The sequence below is a fragment of the Chenopodium album genome, chromosome 27, assembly GCF_948465745.1.
Source record: "Chenopodium album chromosome 27, dcCheAlbu1.1, whole genome shotgun sequence".
In the NCBI taxonomy this organism is placed as follows: Eukaryota; Viridiplantae; Streptophyta; class Magnoliopsida; order Caryophyllales; family Amaranthaceae; genus Chenopodium; species Chenopodium album.
This window is the reverse complement of record NC_137860.1, coordinates 19,382,913-19,400,000: the sequence shown is the minus strand read 5'-3', so window position 1 is coordinate 19,400,000 and position 17,088 is coordinate 19,382,913. Positions and strand designations below refer to the sequence as shown.

At 43.9% G+C, this 17,088-nt stretch overlaps 1 long non-coding RNA gene across 1 annotated transcript; it reads left to right on the top strand.

Annotated features, from left to right (window-relative positions):
• The first annotated feature begins 11,314 nt into the window (after positions 1-11,314).
• On the top strand, positions 11,315-14,188 carry LOC145620608 (uncharacterized). The gene is made up of 2 exons (XR_014108262.1): positions 11,315-11,640; positions 13,855-14,188. It is a non-coding gene; the product is annotated as an uncharacterized LOC145620608 (long non-coding RNA).
• Positions 14,189-17,088: the final 2,900 nt, after the last annotated feature.

Genomic DNA, 17,088 nt, shown 5'->3' with positions numbered 1-17,088 from the left:
CTTTACTCTATTTTAATGTACTTTATGTATTTTCTCCTCCAATAACGAGAACTATATTTACGGATAGAGGGATAAAATATTTTTAATAAAAATATTTACTTTCGCTCACATTCTTTCTCTTTATCCCCATTGTTTTGGGTGTTTTTGTCCCTTGGGAGAGTTACAACTCGAAGACTGGTCCGGAGGACTTCTGTACCTGCAAGATCAACGGAGACACCGTTTGGGTGGTGCTCCACCTCCAACGCTCAAGTTAGTAACTTGAAGGAGAGAAAAAGGTGCGGAAATTTAGGTGGGGATCTGCTAGGTTTTCTAGCTCAGTTGTCTCTATCAAAGGGACAGTTTGTAATAAATGGAAAAACGTGCCCTCCAAAAGAGGGGAATCCCCCTATTTATAGGGTCCTTGGGATTTGTGCCCCTGATTAGGTGACAGAACCCTAATCAGAGATGGGCTGCGCCGCATTGCGGCTTTCTCGGGATTTGGGCCTGAAGGCCGACTTTTTCCCCCAAAGTATCCGGAATGACACGTGTCAAACAGGGATTGGTCTACTTTGGACCATCCCCGGGCTGACACGTGTCACCCTCTGATTGGGCCACAAAGGGGGGGTAAAATTACCCTAAACATTTGCCCCTCACAGGTGTGACGTGGCACGCCACGTGGCATCTGTGGCACGCGTCACTCTCTGAGTGGTGGTAATTTTACCGCCTAAATTTTACTTTTCAACTTCTGAGTAAATTACGGGAATACCCCTTCATTTACCCTCTTTATATAGCCGTTTTACCCTCATAATTTCGTTACGCTTCACAAAAATTTCAGAGTAAACTTAGAGAGAATCTTGAAAGAGAGAACAGAAGTCATCCGTCTGAGTCAGGCGCAAATTCGAAGAAACTCAGTCGCACCAACACAGGCGGACCCGTCTACCTTCAGATATCAAATCTAAAGGTACCGTCTCTGACTCTTTCAGCTCTTTTTTCATTTTTCCGCTTGTATATATTCCTTGCAATAAATGGATTCATCACCAACACACACGGCACAACCTAGGGTAGAATCCAGCCGTTCACCAGGGACGGCTGAGTCTAGGACTGGTAGTGCCGTCTCAGGGTGTTGGGACCACCCTCATGCTTGGATTCCGACCATTTGCGCGTCTGTGCAGGACACAATGGCTCGGACTATGCAGACGGCACAAGATCCAGATTATAGAAGTGATGGCTCAGGCGACCAAACGCCTGAGAAGGAGACGTCTGGCTCTGGACACCAGACGGCTCCGAAGAGATCCCTTCCGCGTGGCCCCCCAACTCCTCCTGATTCCTTTTTGGAGGAATGCGACCAAAGCGGGGAAGAGGTCAACGACCAAGGCGGTGAAGAGGCCGCCTCAGCTTCCATTTCTTTATCAGGGGAGGAGACGGGAAGTGGTCTTGGCGTCTCTTCCTCTGAAAGCAACGATGATCTTCCCCCGTTTGAGGATAGCGAGGAAGAAGAGAGAAAGACGTGGAAGGAGAAAGATGATCCCTTTAGAATCCACGTCTCCTCAAAAGACATTGACCTTATGGAAAAAGGTCTTAAAAATTTTTTGAAGATGCACCCAATGGGAGACGGGTGGAAAATAAGGGTGCCTCCCCCAGACGGCACCATTTCCTGGGAAGACACTGAACGCAACGCAAACGGCTACTTTGGCTGTTACGAAGCGTCGTTCAAGGCGGGTCTTCGCTTCCCCCTTCACCAGGCGGTGAAGGCAATTTTGAGAGGCTATGGTCTCGGAGTCTGGCAACTTACCCCCAATTCTTGGGCAAATATTCTGGGGTATGTTGCCGCCTGTGAATTCCAAGGGGTTCACCCCGGCTTGGAAGCATTCGCCAAGATGCACTATCTCAGCCGCAGTCCAGGCGGGTTCAGAGCGTGGTATACTCTGACCACGTTCCCCCAATACATGATGACCTTGGATAAGGTCTCCAAATTTGACGGCTGGAAGCACAGGTTCTACCTGTGCACGGCTCCCACCAAGCGGGAGAACTACGAGCTCCGTCAGTACAATAAGAAGCCCGACCTTATGGGTCGGAAGTGTTATCTTCCTCGAATCCCGGATGAGGACTTCGACAAAATAATTGAGGCTGATCTCTTCGGCCTCACAGACGCGACCCTGTCAACCGAGGAAACAATAAAGGTTCCGAAAAACTGGATCCCCAAAAGCGCCTGGTTCAGGGACGAGTGCTTCCTAGCCGCCTGCGGGCTAGGGCACATGTTTGATAGACGTATGCGCCTGAATTACTTCCGTCTGTAGTACTTTTGTGTCGGAAATATATTTCTTGATAATGTTCTAACTGTTTTCCCGTCTGATCTTGCAGAAGACGCATTAAACATGTTGCCTGAAGAGAAGACCCCCAAGCGGTCCTCAGCACAGATCCGCCGAGACTTGGCGGAGGCCCAGGCGCGAGACCTCAGGGCCAAGGTAAACGCCTGACCTGTTTTGTGAGTTTACTTTCAAAGTTTCCTCACTTCGTCTGCTAACATTAAGTTGTTATTTTTTCAGGGAGGCAAGGTGGACAAGACGTTTGAGAAGAATCTCAAACGGGCTAGGGAGGAGACCCCCGTCTCTAACCCTAGTAAGTCCTCAAAAAAGGCCGCCTCTTCTGCTACTCCTGTTGCCCCGTCTGGGAGGCAAATGAGAATAGGAGGGAGGAAAGAGCAAGTGGCAGGCTCCTTTGGCCTAGATTTGGCCCTCCCTCTTCCTGCAACCGGGGGGCTCTCAACGGCTGCCAGCGGCTCTCGCCTGGCCGGCTCTGCAGGTAAGAACCCTTTTGAATCCCCGCCTGAACTGGGATGGCCGTTGCGAGTGAAATCACACTCCCAGCAAACGTCATCCTCAGACGGTCGGAACCAGATAGGCGCTGCTTTAGTAACTCAATCTGATGCTGATTGTGGTGCAGATCAATCGCCTCGCTGGCCAGACGTCCAGAAGCATGCCAGGGCCATGCTGGATGCTGTAGGCAAGCGGGATAAGGATGCTATCCCAGGGATTGAGACGTTCAATCTTGAACGTATTCTGACCCTTCTGGCTGAGGTAGTCTACTTAACCAAATTTTTCAATAATTGTTTCTGCCCCTTTCCCCGCCTGCATCCTTAACCTTGTTTATTTTTGTAGGCCTTGCTGCGGGTAGACGGGCTCAAGCGTCCTTACACCCGTAAACGGGATGAGGTAAGACGGGCCAAGCAGTCCGCCACAAATGCCACTGACGTTGCTTTGCACTCCTCTATAGTTAATGAAATTAAAACTAAAGCAACCCAAATGACGCAGGCGGCCAGGATCTCAGAGCTGGAGTCGCAGCTGTAGGCGGCCAACCAGAAGGCTGATGCTGCAGAGTCCGCCCAGAAGCAGGCGGAGGTGGACCTCCCTAAACTTAGGGAGGACCTACAGAAGGCCCAAGAAAACCTCCAAGCTCTTCAAGGAGCCTCTTCAGAGAATGCTGATCTGAAGAGCAAAATAGCCAAGATGGAGGAGGAGGCGGCCAAAGCTCAGGAGAACTTCCGAGCAACCCTCCAGGCGGAGCAAAACCGTCTGGTTGCTGAGATGGCCGCCGACAATGATGCTATGATGAGGATCGCCTGGGAAGCCTTGTATCCTGGAAAGGATTATGGCGTCTGGGCTCTGGCTCACAAGTATGCTGACGAAGTCGTCTACTTGCGAGAGAAAGGTGAGCCAGAGCCGGAGTCCTTCATCGCCTGGGCTGAGATGGAACAACCTGAGCCTGAAGCTCCAGAGGCTCCAGAGGTTGAGATCATAGAGAAGGGCGAGAGGAACCAGGAAGGGCCGCCTGCGGGTCAGTAAGTTCAGCGGCTGTGTGCCAAGTCTTTTTTTTATTTTTTCTGCGGCAGTATGCCATTCATTTCACTTTTCCGGCCTGCGTGCCGAGTACATGTGTATCTTTACCGGCTGAGGAGCCGCGTTTATCAAACAATTTCTCTATTCCCGGACGGGGTCCGGTTAACAATTAAACCATCACAGCCGTTTGGCTGGGTGGAATTTCAATGAATGCACCGACTGAGTCGGTTTTTATTACTTTGCGCTTGTGTTTGCACTTCAATTTTCAATTTTTTGCCTAACTTATCAAAAGCATGCGGCTTCAATTTTCAATTTTTTGCCTAACTTATCAAAAGCATGCGGCTGTCCTTGCCCCTGGACGGCTGTGTGCTTGGTTTCAAGTGGAGTTGGTTGATTGACTTGGGAACGTCTGATGCTACAAAGAGCATGATACGTTTGTAAGTCAATCAATCACAGTAGTGATTGCCCCAAACCAAGTGCACAGACGTACATTTACAGGTTTTTCCGCTTCTACCTAGACGGTAATGTCCGTCTAAGTGAAGTTCATATAGCCATTGTACGACTCTTTTGCCCCAAACGAGGATGTGTACAATTTCAATGCGAAAAACGCTAAGTAAGAAATGCAGTCGGTCGCCGACTAATGTCCATGGACATCCGGGTTTCCAACCTTAATCATTCTTTAAGTTGTTCAGGCAGACGGCTATGGATGGCTGATTCAGCCGTCCAATCGTGGCCGCCTCCATTGGTACGTAGAGTAAGCAAGTTGGCTTCTCTCTGCGACGATTGCACCCGGAGGGGTGTCGCCGGACGCCTTAGTCCGTGTAGGGACAGGCGATTTTATGGGAAAATCAGCCGTCTGGCTATTGGCCTCTGGTCTTGTTTGAGACCGGCTGTGTAGCCACTAAGCGTTTTTGTGCTTAGCTTAATTATCTGGCCATTGGCCTCTTCGTCAATCAGACGTTAATTCAATTTCCAAGTATCAAACTTAGAAAAACGAACATGTAACCCGTCTGAAATTCAGACGGGGTATAAGACACTCAAAAGTGAAAACAAAAAGCAACTTCTCATTAATGTACACTTCTTGTTTACAAAAATTATTACAAAATCTCAGAAGTAGTATTTTTTCAGATTATCTACGTTCCAAGTTCTAGGCAGGCGCCTGCCGTCTGGAGTTTCCAGGAGGTAGGTGCCGTCTCTTACTTCTTCATAAATCCGGTAGGGGCCTTCCCAATTAGGAGTTAGCTTTCCAAGCTCATTGGTCCTACCGGTTGCCTCCATTTTCCGTAACACTAGGTCGTCCACTTTCAAAGGGCGCCTGTGTACTCTCTTGTTGTAGGCTCTTGTCATTCTCAGACGGTAAATCTCATGACGCAAGGCGGCATTGTCCCTGCGTTCTGGAAGTGAGTCCAATGCCAAGCGCATTGCCTCCCAGTTTGCCTCTTCATCATATAGCATGACTCGGAGAGTCGGCTCATAGTGCTCGATGGGGAAGACGGCTTCAGCACCGTAAACCATGAGAAATGGGGTTTCACCGGTTGCCCCCTTTGTAGTTGTCCGGATGGCCCATAGGACATGAATTAATTCTTCAGCCTATAAGCCACCGTACCGGCTCTTTCAATTTTCTTCTTTATACCGTCTGAGATCAATTTGTTGAAGGCTTCAACTTGGCCGTTTGCTTGGGGCCGGCCAACTGATGCAAAATAACTTGAGATCCCCTGATCTCCCAACCAAGTCTTAAGCTGAGGCGTCTCAAACCGAGGCCCATTATCGAACACCATAGACATAGGAATCCCATACCGGGTGATGATATTCTTCTAGATGAAGGAGATAACGTCTGAGGTCTTGATATTTTTACCGCCTCAGCCTCTACCCACTTGGTAAAATAATCCACAGCCACCACGATGTAACGCTTTCCGCCTGGAGCAGGCGTATAAGGACCCAAAATGTCCATGCCCCATTTTGCAAACGGGATTGGGCTGTGGATGGCCGTCAGATCAGTAGCCGAACGGTGAATAAGTTTGCCAAATTTCTGGCACTTGTCACATTTTCTCACCAATTCCTTGGCGTCTGCCTCTAAAGTGGGCCAAAAATAATGTCGTCTGGCTCTGACGGCTAGAAATCTGCCGCCTATATGGGAGGTGCAGAACCTTGAGTGCAAGTCTTCGAGAACTTCCTTCCCCTTCTCTGGGGTTACACACTTCAAAAGAGGCTTAAGAAACCCCGCCTTGAAGAGCTCTCCATTTTTCAACTCGAAGTTTGCAGCTCGCTTTTTCAGAACGGCTGCCTCCTGAGGCGAATCAGGAAGTGTCCCGTCTGAGAGAAAGGCCCGGATGCCATCCATCCAGGTAGAGTTTCGGTCTAGGACTCCAATGGGATCTTCATAAATGCTTCTTTTTTTCAAGTACTTCCCAAAAGACTGACCGAGGCGTATCATGGCAGGCGGAGGATGCGAGTTTTAACAAGGCATCCTCCTGGTTGTTATCAGACCTGGGTACTTGATTCAAATGAAATTCCTCAAGTGACCCAGCCTCCTCTTTGACCACCTGAAGATATTTGATCATAGCCGGGTGAGTTGCTTCAAATGTTCCCTCATATTGGCTAACGACCAACTGTGAATCTGAGTAGGCGTCAATTTTGGTTGCCCCTGCCGCCTTACACATGCGGATTCCAGCAAGCAGGGCTTCATATTCCGCCTCATTGTTTGAGGCCTGAAACTTGAACCGTAGTGCATACTCATATCTGTCCCCCTCAGGAGACTCATAAATTACGCCTGCACCACAACCGTTTTTTGTTGAACTCCCGTCTACATACACTTTCCAAACCTGATTGAGATTATCCGGAGCCACCGGACGGGTCATCTCCACAATGAAGTCGGCAAACGCCTGACCTTTCACTGCCTTTCTTGGTTCGTAAGTGATTTCAAGACTTTGCATTTCAATAGCCCATTTTAACATTCTGCCGGATGACTCCAAGGTAGACATTGGCCGCTTGAGTGGCTGGTCGGTGTAAATCACCACCGGATGAGCCAGAAAGTAAGGCTTCAACTTTTTGAATGCCATGTACAAAGCAAGACCAAATTTTTCAACCACGGGGTACCGGAGTTCAGCATTTTTAAGAACATGGCTAATGAAGTAAACCGGGAGTTGAACGCCGTCTCGCTCAGCGAGGAGAACGGCACTGAGAGCATGATCTGAGATGGCTAAGTACATATACAACGTCTCCTTAGGTAGAGGGCTAACCAGCCTAGGCAGAGAGTGCAAGTGCTCTTTCAGCTTCTGGAATGCCGTCTCAGCATCGTCTCCCCATTCGAACCTGGTCTTCTTCCTGATTGCTTGGAAGAAGTAAAGGCATTTATCACCTGACCGACTGAGGAACCTTCCCAAGGCGGCTAGGCAACCAGTTAGTCTCTGAACTTCCTTGACAGTAGAACGGGTTGACTTCATGTCAATTACCGCCTGTATCTTTTCGGGGTTAGCCTCTATCATCCTTTGATCAATCAGGAATCCGAGAAACTTCCCAGACTCAACACCAAAGACGCATTTCTTGGGGTTTAACATGACCTTATGCCGCCTGAGGGTGGTGAATGTTTCTTGGAGATTAGCAAGGTGATCCGCCTGTTGCTTGGATTTGACTATCATGTCATCTATGTACGCCTCCACATTCCTCCCAATTTGATTAATGAAGACCGTATTAATCATCCGTTGGAAAGTGGCAGGCGCATTCTTCAAGCCAAACGGCATCACAGTGTAACAGAATAACCCCAAATCAGTGACGAAGGGCGTCTTCTCTTGATCTTTCTTCCAGAGGGGTATCTGATGGAAGCCGGAGTAGGCATCCATAAAGCTCATCAAGGCGTGACCGGCTGTAGAGTCGACCAGACTGTCGATTTTTGGAAGCGGGTAACTGTCCTTTGGACACGCCTTGTTGAGGTCTGTGTAGTCAACACACATGCGCCAGGTCCCATTCGGTTTCTTGACAAGGATGACATTGGCCACCCAGTCGGGGAAATTACAGGGCCGAATGAACCTGGCGTCAAGCAGCTTTTTGACTTCGGCGGCTGCCGCCTGACTTCTTTCCTCGCCATGGTTTCTTTTCTTTTGCCGGATGGGGTTCTTTTTGGGATCTACGGCGAGTTTGTGGACAGCGAGATCCGAGTTGACGCCTGGCATCTCTTCCACTTCAAAGGCAAAAATGTCATTGAATTCTTTCAGCAGAAGGTGCAAGCTTGCACCCAGAGTAACATAAGCAACCGTCCCAACCTTCACCGTACGCTCTGGACGGCTGTCGTCCAAAACGAGATCAATATTTTCTCCAGCCGGTTGGGGACGGAGCTCGTCTGACCGTTCCCCGGTCAGTGATTGCTATTTTTTCTCTTTTTCACCTCCACCAGCAGAGGCGCTTTTCTTTTCTTACCAACGGCTGGTGGGGCAGGGTTGGCATCCTTGACATCGTCAAGGTCTATTGGTTCCTTCTCTTGGCCTTCTGAGGCCACAGTATCTTTCACGGCTGAGAGATAGCACTCCCTAGCCGTCTTCTGATCCCCATTCAGGGAACCAACAGAGCCGTCATCCCGCTCATACTTGATGAGCATGAGAGACGGGATGATCACCGCCTTAGCTTCGTTGAGGGTTGGCCTACCAAGGATGATATTGTAGGCGGTCAACTCCTCAACGACCAAGAACCTGACGACAATATGCCGTCCCTGGCCTTTTTCTCCCAGCCGGATGGGCAAGTCAACTCTGCCGGCTGGGTAGACCATCCCACCCCCAAAACCAACCAAGGGGTGGGTAACCAGATGCATACTGCTGACATTATATTTCAGCTTCTGCAGGCATCGAAGGCTGATAATATCCGACGAGCTGCCGGTGTCAATAAGGATCCGTCCAACCAGCTGGTTGGCAACCTTACATTCAATGACGACCGGGTCGTCATGCGGACGACGAACGCTGCCCCTATCCTTCTCAGTTATGAGGACGTCTGGGAAGGTGGAGGAGGCAGACGCCTGCTCATCATCATCCTTATCCATCTTTCAAAGATGGCTCTTGGTGCCCCAGATGGTAGGGCCACCACATGAGAATCCGCCTGCTATAGTGTAGACCGGATCCTTGTCGGTTTCCGAGCTACTAGCAGGCTGGGGGCCAGCCTTGGAGGACTGTCCCTTATTCTTTTTCTTTGCCCCAGCTGGGGACTTAGAGATGTAGGACTTTAGAAGCCCCTTGTCAGCCAGACGGTCCAACGTCTGCTGCAGACTGAAGCAGTCGTTGGTGTCATGGCCAACCTCCTCATAGAACTGGCAAAATTTATTTTTGTTCCGCGACTGGACGGAACTCTTCATCGGATTCGGCTTCTCAATAGACAGCCGATCCTTCACCTCCATGAGGATGGAGTTGCAGTCTTTGTTAAACTCGTACTTGGGGACGTACGGTTTAAACTCTTTCTTTTTCTTCTGGGACGGCTGGTCAGAATCACTAACCACCCAGACTTCTTTTCTCTTTTTGCTCTCTTCTTTTTTGTTACCCGGCTGAGCAGACCGGCTTTCCTTTTGTTTGTCAGACTTCTTGGAGTCTGACTGGCTACCAGGCGAGCAGAGGTCGGTAGCCTGAATGTAGTTCTTCGCCTCCCTCAGGGCCGCCTATAGCGTAAATGCCCCTTTTCGAACAAGGTCGAACTTAAAAGCCGACCCGTCCTTCAGACCCTTGAAAAAGTCTGTGAAAGCTACCTCATCAGACAGTCCCTGGATTTGTATTCTGACCAGGTTGAACCGCCTGACATATGAGCGTAGCCCCTCTCTCTCACCCTGCCTGACGGTGCTCAAGTCAAGGCTCGTCTTCTTGGCAGGAATGTTCATTGAGAAGTTGGTAGCAAACAAGAAGGCTAGCCTCTTGAAGCTATCAATAGAGCCGGCTGGCAAGTTGCCAAACCACTGCTGGGCAATGCCCTTCAGTGTAGCCGGGAAACAACGACACCAGGTGGCATCGTCCCAACCCTGCAAGCACATGAAGTTGGTATATGCCATCAGGTGGTCTTCTGGGTCGGTGGTACCATCATAGGTGCCCACCAATACATTCTTAACCTTGGCCGGCTGAGCCACCTCGGTTATATTGGCTGCAAAGGCAGACGGTTGTTCGCCTAGCCTCATTAGCCGAAGCTGCCAGTCCAGAGGCTGGGCAGGAGTATATGCCGCTTGACCTCCAAAAGGAGGTGGCTGCATGAATTGGAGGCCAAATTGCCCATACTGCACTTGGGGTGCGTATGGCATAGACCCTATCATCAGCTGAGGTTCGGTGTAGACGGAATTACCGCCTGTCCGACTCTCATGCAAGGACAGAGATTTCCTTGCGGAAGCTTGCTTGAAGCTGTCTGGAAAGCTTGAGGTAGAAGCTGACTCACACTGTTGCTGCCTCCTTCGATTGATGACTTCTCTAGCATCGAAGGTAGACGTCTTCTTGGCCTCCGGCTGGGGTCGCCGAGGCATCAAAATCTTAGACCAGTCAAGTTTTGCGGCTGCCTTCTCCTTTGGGTGAGGAGTTGTCTGCCTGTCCTTGACCGGCTTCTTCTTCTTCCCATCATTAGGAGTCTTTTTAGCCGGCTGACTCTTGCTAGAGCCTGCCTTGTTTTGGTTGATCATTGCTTTGATTTCACCTTTGAAAGAGGTCATGAATTTCATAAGCTCATCTCGGGTGACTGGGGCTTGACCTTTGGCCTTCTGGGTTTCCCCTTCTGGCCTTCCAGATGGGCGCCTGCTTGGGCCCGCCTGGTCAACATTTCGCTCCAGTTGATCCCTGGAACGAATGGATTTAGAGATGAGAGAGCCATCCTTAGATGTGTAGGTCTCCACATCATCATCTTCATCTTCTTCCTCCTCCTCAGTGAATACCTCTGGCTGAGGCTGAGGGGGAGGCTGAGGGATTTCAAACCCTACCGGCTGAATAACCGGTTGCATGTCGTCCGGGGTATCCGTCTGAGTACCCGGACGTAGAGATGTGGAATTGAGAATTGGTACAGAACTTTGAACCATCTTGAGGTACTCTCCCCACAGACGGCGCCAAATGTTTTGGGTGTTTTTGTCCCTTGGGAGAGTTACAACTCGAAGACTGGTCCGGAGGACTTCTGTACCTGCAAGATCAACGGAGACACCGTTTGGGTGGTGCTCCGCCTCCAACGCTCAAGTTAGTAACTAGTGGAAAAAGTTTCATTTGTAACGGGTTATTTGTAACGGGCAAAACTATGCCCATTACATTAAATACATTCGTAACGGGCAAAATATTGCCCGTTACAAATAATATAGTATTCGTAACAGACACCATGTGTCCGTTACGAATACTATATTATTGGTAACGGGCAAAATATTGTCCGTTACGAATACTATATTATTCGTAACGGGCACATGAGGGTCACCATGCGGCTGTTACGAATATTTGGCCCAGCTGAATAGAGGAGCCCAATAGCCCATTACTAATTATTAGGGTTTCATACACTGCACACTCCTAGCCGTCAAACACTCAAATCCCCCATTCTTTCCTCTCTCCTCTCTCATTTCGCTCACTCAATCTCTTCCTTCTTCTAATTCTCCTCACTCAATTCACTCAATCTTCTCCATTTAACCATCGTAATTCCCAAAATTTCCCCTCTTTCTCTCTCTTTTGAATCGCATCAATGGTAGAGGACCCAATTTAGGATGTCTTTTGTACGAATCTCGTTACTCGGAAGTGGATATGGCGGTGATGATTCATAAACATCACAGTTATGGGTATGGTTATATTTTTTCGATTTTTTTCAAGCCAATTAGATTGGAGAAGTCCGCTTCTTCTTCAAGACTTCCCTGGTAATTTGATCTTTTCTTTTATTTTTGCGTTTTTTTTAAAAAAAAATTTGGTGTGTTTTTGCTAGATATGTAGCAATTAGATTCGAATTGGTAGAGTTTTAGGGTCTTATAATTAGATTTTAATCTGATTTTTATTTGAATGATTTTTGCTATTTTATTGCATTTTTTTGTTCAGATCTATTGTTTTATGTTTGTTTGTAGTGGGTTTTTTCAACCTACTTCTCGCTTTTTTTTTCTTTTGATTTGATGGAATTTATATTGATTTTGGATATTTCCTTGCTAGTTTGCAAATTTCTTGGTTCAGATCTATTAGCCTCGTTGCTTTGCTGGTTTGCATTTTTTTTTTTTGTTTTAGATCTATTAATTATTTTTTATTATGTACGTTTGATCTTGTATTTTTGGTGGGTTTCTGAAACTTATTGTAGAAGTAGCTAGAATTAGTTTTCTGGGCTGCAAACTAGTGTTCTGTTGAACAGGTTGGTGTTGTTTAATTGTGAAACGAGGATGAGAAGAAGTGCAATTTTATGGGGTTTTTCTTTTAATAAGTTTGAAGTTATGATTTGATTGTTTGAATAGAGTACAGTAATATTTTCTATCTAGAGTGTGATTCGTTTAAGATGGTATTTTTTTGTTTGCTAGTTTTACTTATTAAATTCAATCTTGTAAAGTTGTGACACCATTTTTTTTTTTAGAAATTCTGTGTTTATATTCTTGTTCATAATTATGGGTTTATGATTATTTGCTACATTCAATTTATCGACAAAAATGGTACTCTATAAAGAATCAAACTTCCATTTGAATTTTCTCGTGACTCGTTCTTATTAATTAATTTAATTATAAATTATATGATTTCAAGCATATAATTTTGGACAGTCATGTTGTTGACATTGGTTGGCTTGACAGAATGAGTTGTTTGGTTAATGGTTAGATGATATAAAATATGGTTTCAAAAAAAAAAAAAAAAAAAAAGATGATATAAAATATAAATCACTTGTTTTATTCATAAATTTATCACGTGTCGATGACTATAGATAGTTTAACATTGATTTATAAAATTTGCATATTTCTTAAATGAAAAGTATAGTTTTTAATTAAATTCCTATGAGATTTGATCATAGGTTATAATATTTACCATTTTACCAATGAACTAGTTTTTGACTAGTGATGGTTTTGTTTGTAGCAATGCAAATATCTAGTAGTATATATCAGGGAGATGGCTACTATGAGGTTAGGATAAGAGGTGCAGCACGTAGTTGGTGATTTGTGGTGAGTGGGGTGGTTTTTATTGAATCTATTTACCTTGATGAATAATAATTAACATGTTTTAAATGAATTGGCTAGGATGTTGACTTACTTCCCCCACTTTTCTTCAATCGATTATATACTCTATTCAATTAATTTAGCCAACCCTTAATCTTATTGAGACTAAGTCTTTGTTATTATTATATTAACTTGTTAAAACAGATCCCTCTATATTGCAATTTGCCTCATTCCCAACTAATACATTGATTCATTGACCATGTTCTTTGCCTTTGTACTTCAGTTTTATATGATGTGTGATGGTTAAGGGTAGGGTGGAGGACTAGAAGTCAATCTTTACAGTTTTGTATATAATATTAGCATGATAAATTGTGTTTTTGGTCCAATAGAATTTCTATGCTTCTTAATTCAACTGTTGGTTAATGGATTTGGTAGTATGAACTCTTGATTCTTGATTACTTTTTTCTTATGTTTAGACTTGCTGTGTTATGATTTGCTATGTTATTGATATTTCATACAATGGGGGTGGATGTACTCTTCATTTGTTTACTTCATCTTTTTTTTCCCACTAGGTACAGGTTCTGTGTTCTGTTAATTGTTAATTTTCTCTAATTTGCCAGTTGTTCTTGGAAAATATATATACTGATTCTATTTTCAAAATAATATGTGGACTGATTCTAATTACAGGATTATATGGGGCCTGAATCTAATTTCAAGCTAATGTATGACAATTTATTTATGTCAAAGTATGCAGTTATGCACTAAACTTGCTAGTGTGAAATTCATATTTTAATTCTCCTAGAGTCCATATATTTTACTGGACAAAACTTCAATTTGTTGCAAACATTGCATCATTATGTTATTTGGTTAATGCATTGCATCAACTTGTTTTGACATTCCATCTGATCTGATAATTTGACTTGATATTAAACTCTAATTGTTTATACTTTGCAGGTTCGGAAAGCCATCTACAAAAAAAATAAACCAAGTGTTCCTATGTGCTAAGGTGTGAGGTGGGTGTTGAAAGTTCCCAAGGCAACCTCATAATTATGATCAAAGTTGCAGCAACTCGGATTAATGGTGAAAGATGTAAATTACTCGACACTAATTTAGACAAATCATTTGAATCTTATCTTATTATTCTTATCAAGTAAACTTGTACTTATTATTATTAGAATTTAGAATTTTTTTTTTCAAGTTTTAGTTATTAGGAATAATGAAGGCAGGCTTTTGATGATTGTATATATGTAATTATTTAATATATAAATTTCACTTATTATTCAATAAATTGATTCTGCAATATAAATCCAGCACTAGTTTGTTTCAAAAAAAAAAAAAAAAAAAATCCAGCACCAGCAGGTGCTGGATTTTTTTTTAATTGGATCACGAACTAATTGTAACGGGCAGATATGATGCCTGTTACAAATAACCTCATTATTTGTAACGGGCAAACATGTGTCTTCCACCTGTCATTTTTCTCATTAATCCTTTTTTTTTTTTTCATTAATCCTTTTTTTTTTTTTTTTTTTTTTTTGCCCTACAAATAACTTCCACCTGTCATTTTTTTAAAAAATCAATAAAAAATCCTCCTAAAAAAACTTCCACTGTTATATTTCCTAATATAACACACTGCCCTCGAAAAAACTACAAACATAGTATTTTATTATATTACCCAATTTCATTTTAAAATCACCAATATTACAATAATTGAACATATTTTTCCAAAATTAGGTGTATTTTTTTTTTTTTATTATGTAATATCGCTACCATAAGTTCCATTATATTCCTCTTTAAAAAATTTTCCTATTGTTTATTTATATTTTTAAACTCAGTTAACTACCTTATTATTAATTTAATAATTATCGAAACAAAAGATACATACATAATGGTTTTCATGTGACAACACTTTTTTTTTTTTTTTTTTTGCGACAAACAGACTGGAGTAACCCTATAATATTGACAGAGTAACCCTCTATAACACGAAACACATAACCCTTATAACATTGGCGAGATAACAACAATAACACTGAACGGGTAACCCCTATAACATTGACAGAGTAACCCATATAACACTGATAAAGTAACTTCTATAATAGCTAGCTACACGCAGTATCCAGACACATAAAAGAGTCGGTTACTATAGCACAAACAACTTCACGTATTTAAAATATATTTTTGTTATTGGATTTTTGTAATGTCTTTCTATAAAATATATATCCCGTGCATTTTGCACGGGTGCACTCTAGTTCAGATTAATTTTTAAGTTAGTGCAAATTGGCTAAGTTGATGCAACAGGTTATCTATGTTAAAGTTAGTGCAAAGTGAAGAGAACTGGAGCCAAGGGCAAATCCAAAAATTTAGGGTTTGGAAGGTCGATATGCCTCCTTCACTTTTATTTATTTGCATCACGTCGATTTGATACGTACTTTAAGGAAGATACTAGAAAAAAAAAATACATGTAAATTAATTGAAATAATTTTACTACTGATAAAAGGAAAATGTTAAGTTGCTAAGGTATAAATATTATATTATAGCTTAATTTAATCATTTACCTAGTCTAATCATTAACACAAAATTAAATCCCTAATTTTGATAATTGAAGTAAATTAAAACCCTTAGACCCATTACATTGCAAATGAATTACACAATTTCCTAAATAAATTTGTGAACTAGGTAAGTAATTGTCTTCATTTTCTCGAATTTATGGTTAGATCTTGGATTTTTTGTTCTGTTTGTGAAGAAAATTAAAGAACAATCATTCAACGTTTAAATAAGAGATATTTTGGAGATATTTTAGGATATTATTGTGATATATTTAGGGAGCATATCTTATGTAAAGATGTGATTAGGGTATTGTTACCCTAGCATTATATATACCTGTATTGTGGTGCTGCTCGCAAATTGCTCTTTGCTTCGCCCTCAAAAGAACCTGATTGCTTGCATTTGAAACGTAAGGAGGTGAGTCTTGTTGCTGTGACTGATCCTTTAACTTCTAAGGTGGTTCTTCGACCAAGAATCTTGACTGATGAGACGGAGACAGTGAAGAATGATGGAGACTTGTAGATTGTGGAGCATCAATCGCCCACTTCTAAGGAGGGGCAGAACATTGCCAGTGAGATCCTCTCGACACTCCCTAGGTTCGAGAAGCACCATCATTCAAACATACAGCAGACCCCTGACAATGTTGAAGCTACTGTCATCAGTTTTCCATTCACCGAAAAACAGAACAATAACGGAGTTGAACTTGAGACTACAAATACAGCAGAGAAGCTCAAGAAGCCCGGTGCACCAAAGAGATCTTGGAGACGCATTGCTAGAGACATTGATAGCTCAATGGAAGATCATTCTGCTCTGGCAGGGAAGAGGAAGCTTGCTGAAAATTCTGTTGAAGTGGATTTAGAGACAACATCTTTTGGGAAGTGAAACAAGTCTAACCCTTGGATGGATCTCTCTTCTACTAGTCCGGCGGAGGTTGACATGGCTCAACCCCGCCCCACACAATGAGTATCCTTTGTTGGAACTGTCGGGGGATGGGCAAACCTCGGGCAGTTTTGAATTTTAGGAGGTTGTGTACCTCTTTTGCCCCGGAGATCGTATTTGTATCAGAAACTAAATTAAATTAAACAACAGCAGAAGAATTGAAGAGGAGGGTTGGGTTCACAAATTCTTTTGGTGTAAGTAGTGTTGGTCGTTCGGGTGGTTTATGTGTTTACTGGAGTGAGGCTAATGTTTCTTTCACGATCAGTTCTTACTCAAATAACCATATTTGTGGTGATGTTGCTAGTCCTTTTACTGGTAATTTGAGGTTTGTTGGCATTTATGGGTGGCCGGAGGCTGGGAATAAACAATGTTCCGGGAATAAACACAAAACTTTGGGCCTCATCCGTCTTCTTTGTGAGGATAACAATGTTCCGACACTCTTTGGAGGTGACTTCAACGAGATTTTAAGTTATGAAGAGAGGGAGGGCACATCTGATTGTGAGCGACCAGCTATGTCCGGGTTTAAAGACTTGCTTCAGGAATGCAATTTGCACGATCTTGGTTATGTTGGTCAATGGTACACATGGGAGAGGGGGTTGACAGTTCAGACTCGGATTCGGGAACGGCTTGATCGCTTTATTGGCAATATGGCTTGGTTTGATAAATTTCCCAACACCCCAGCGCAACACCTTCTAAGGTATAAAAGTC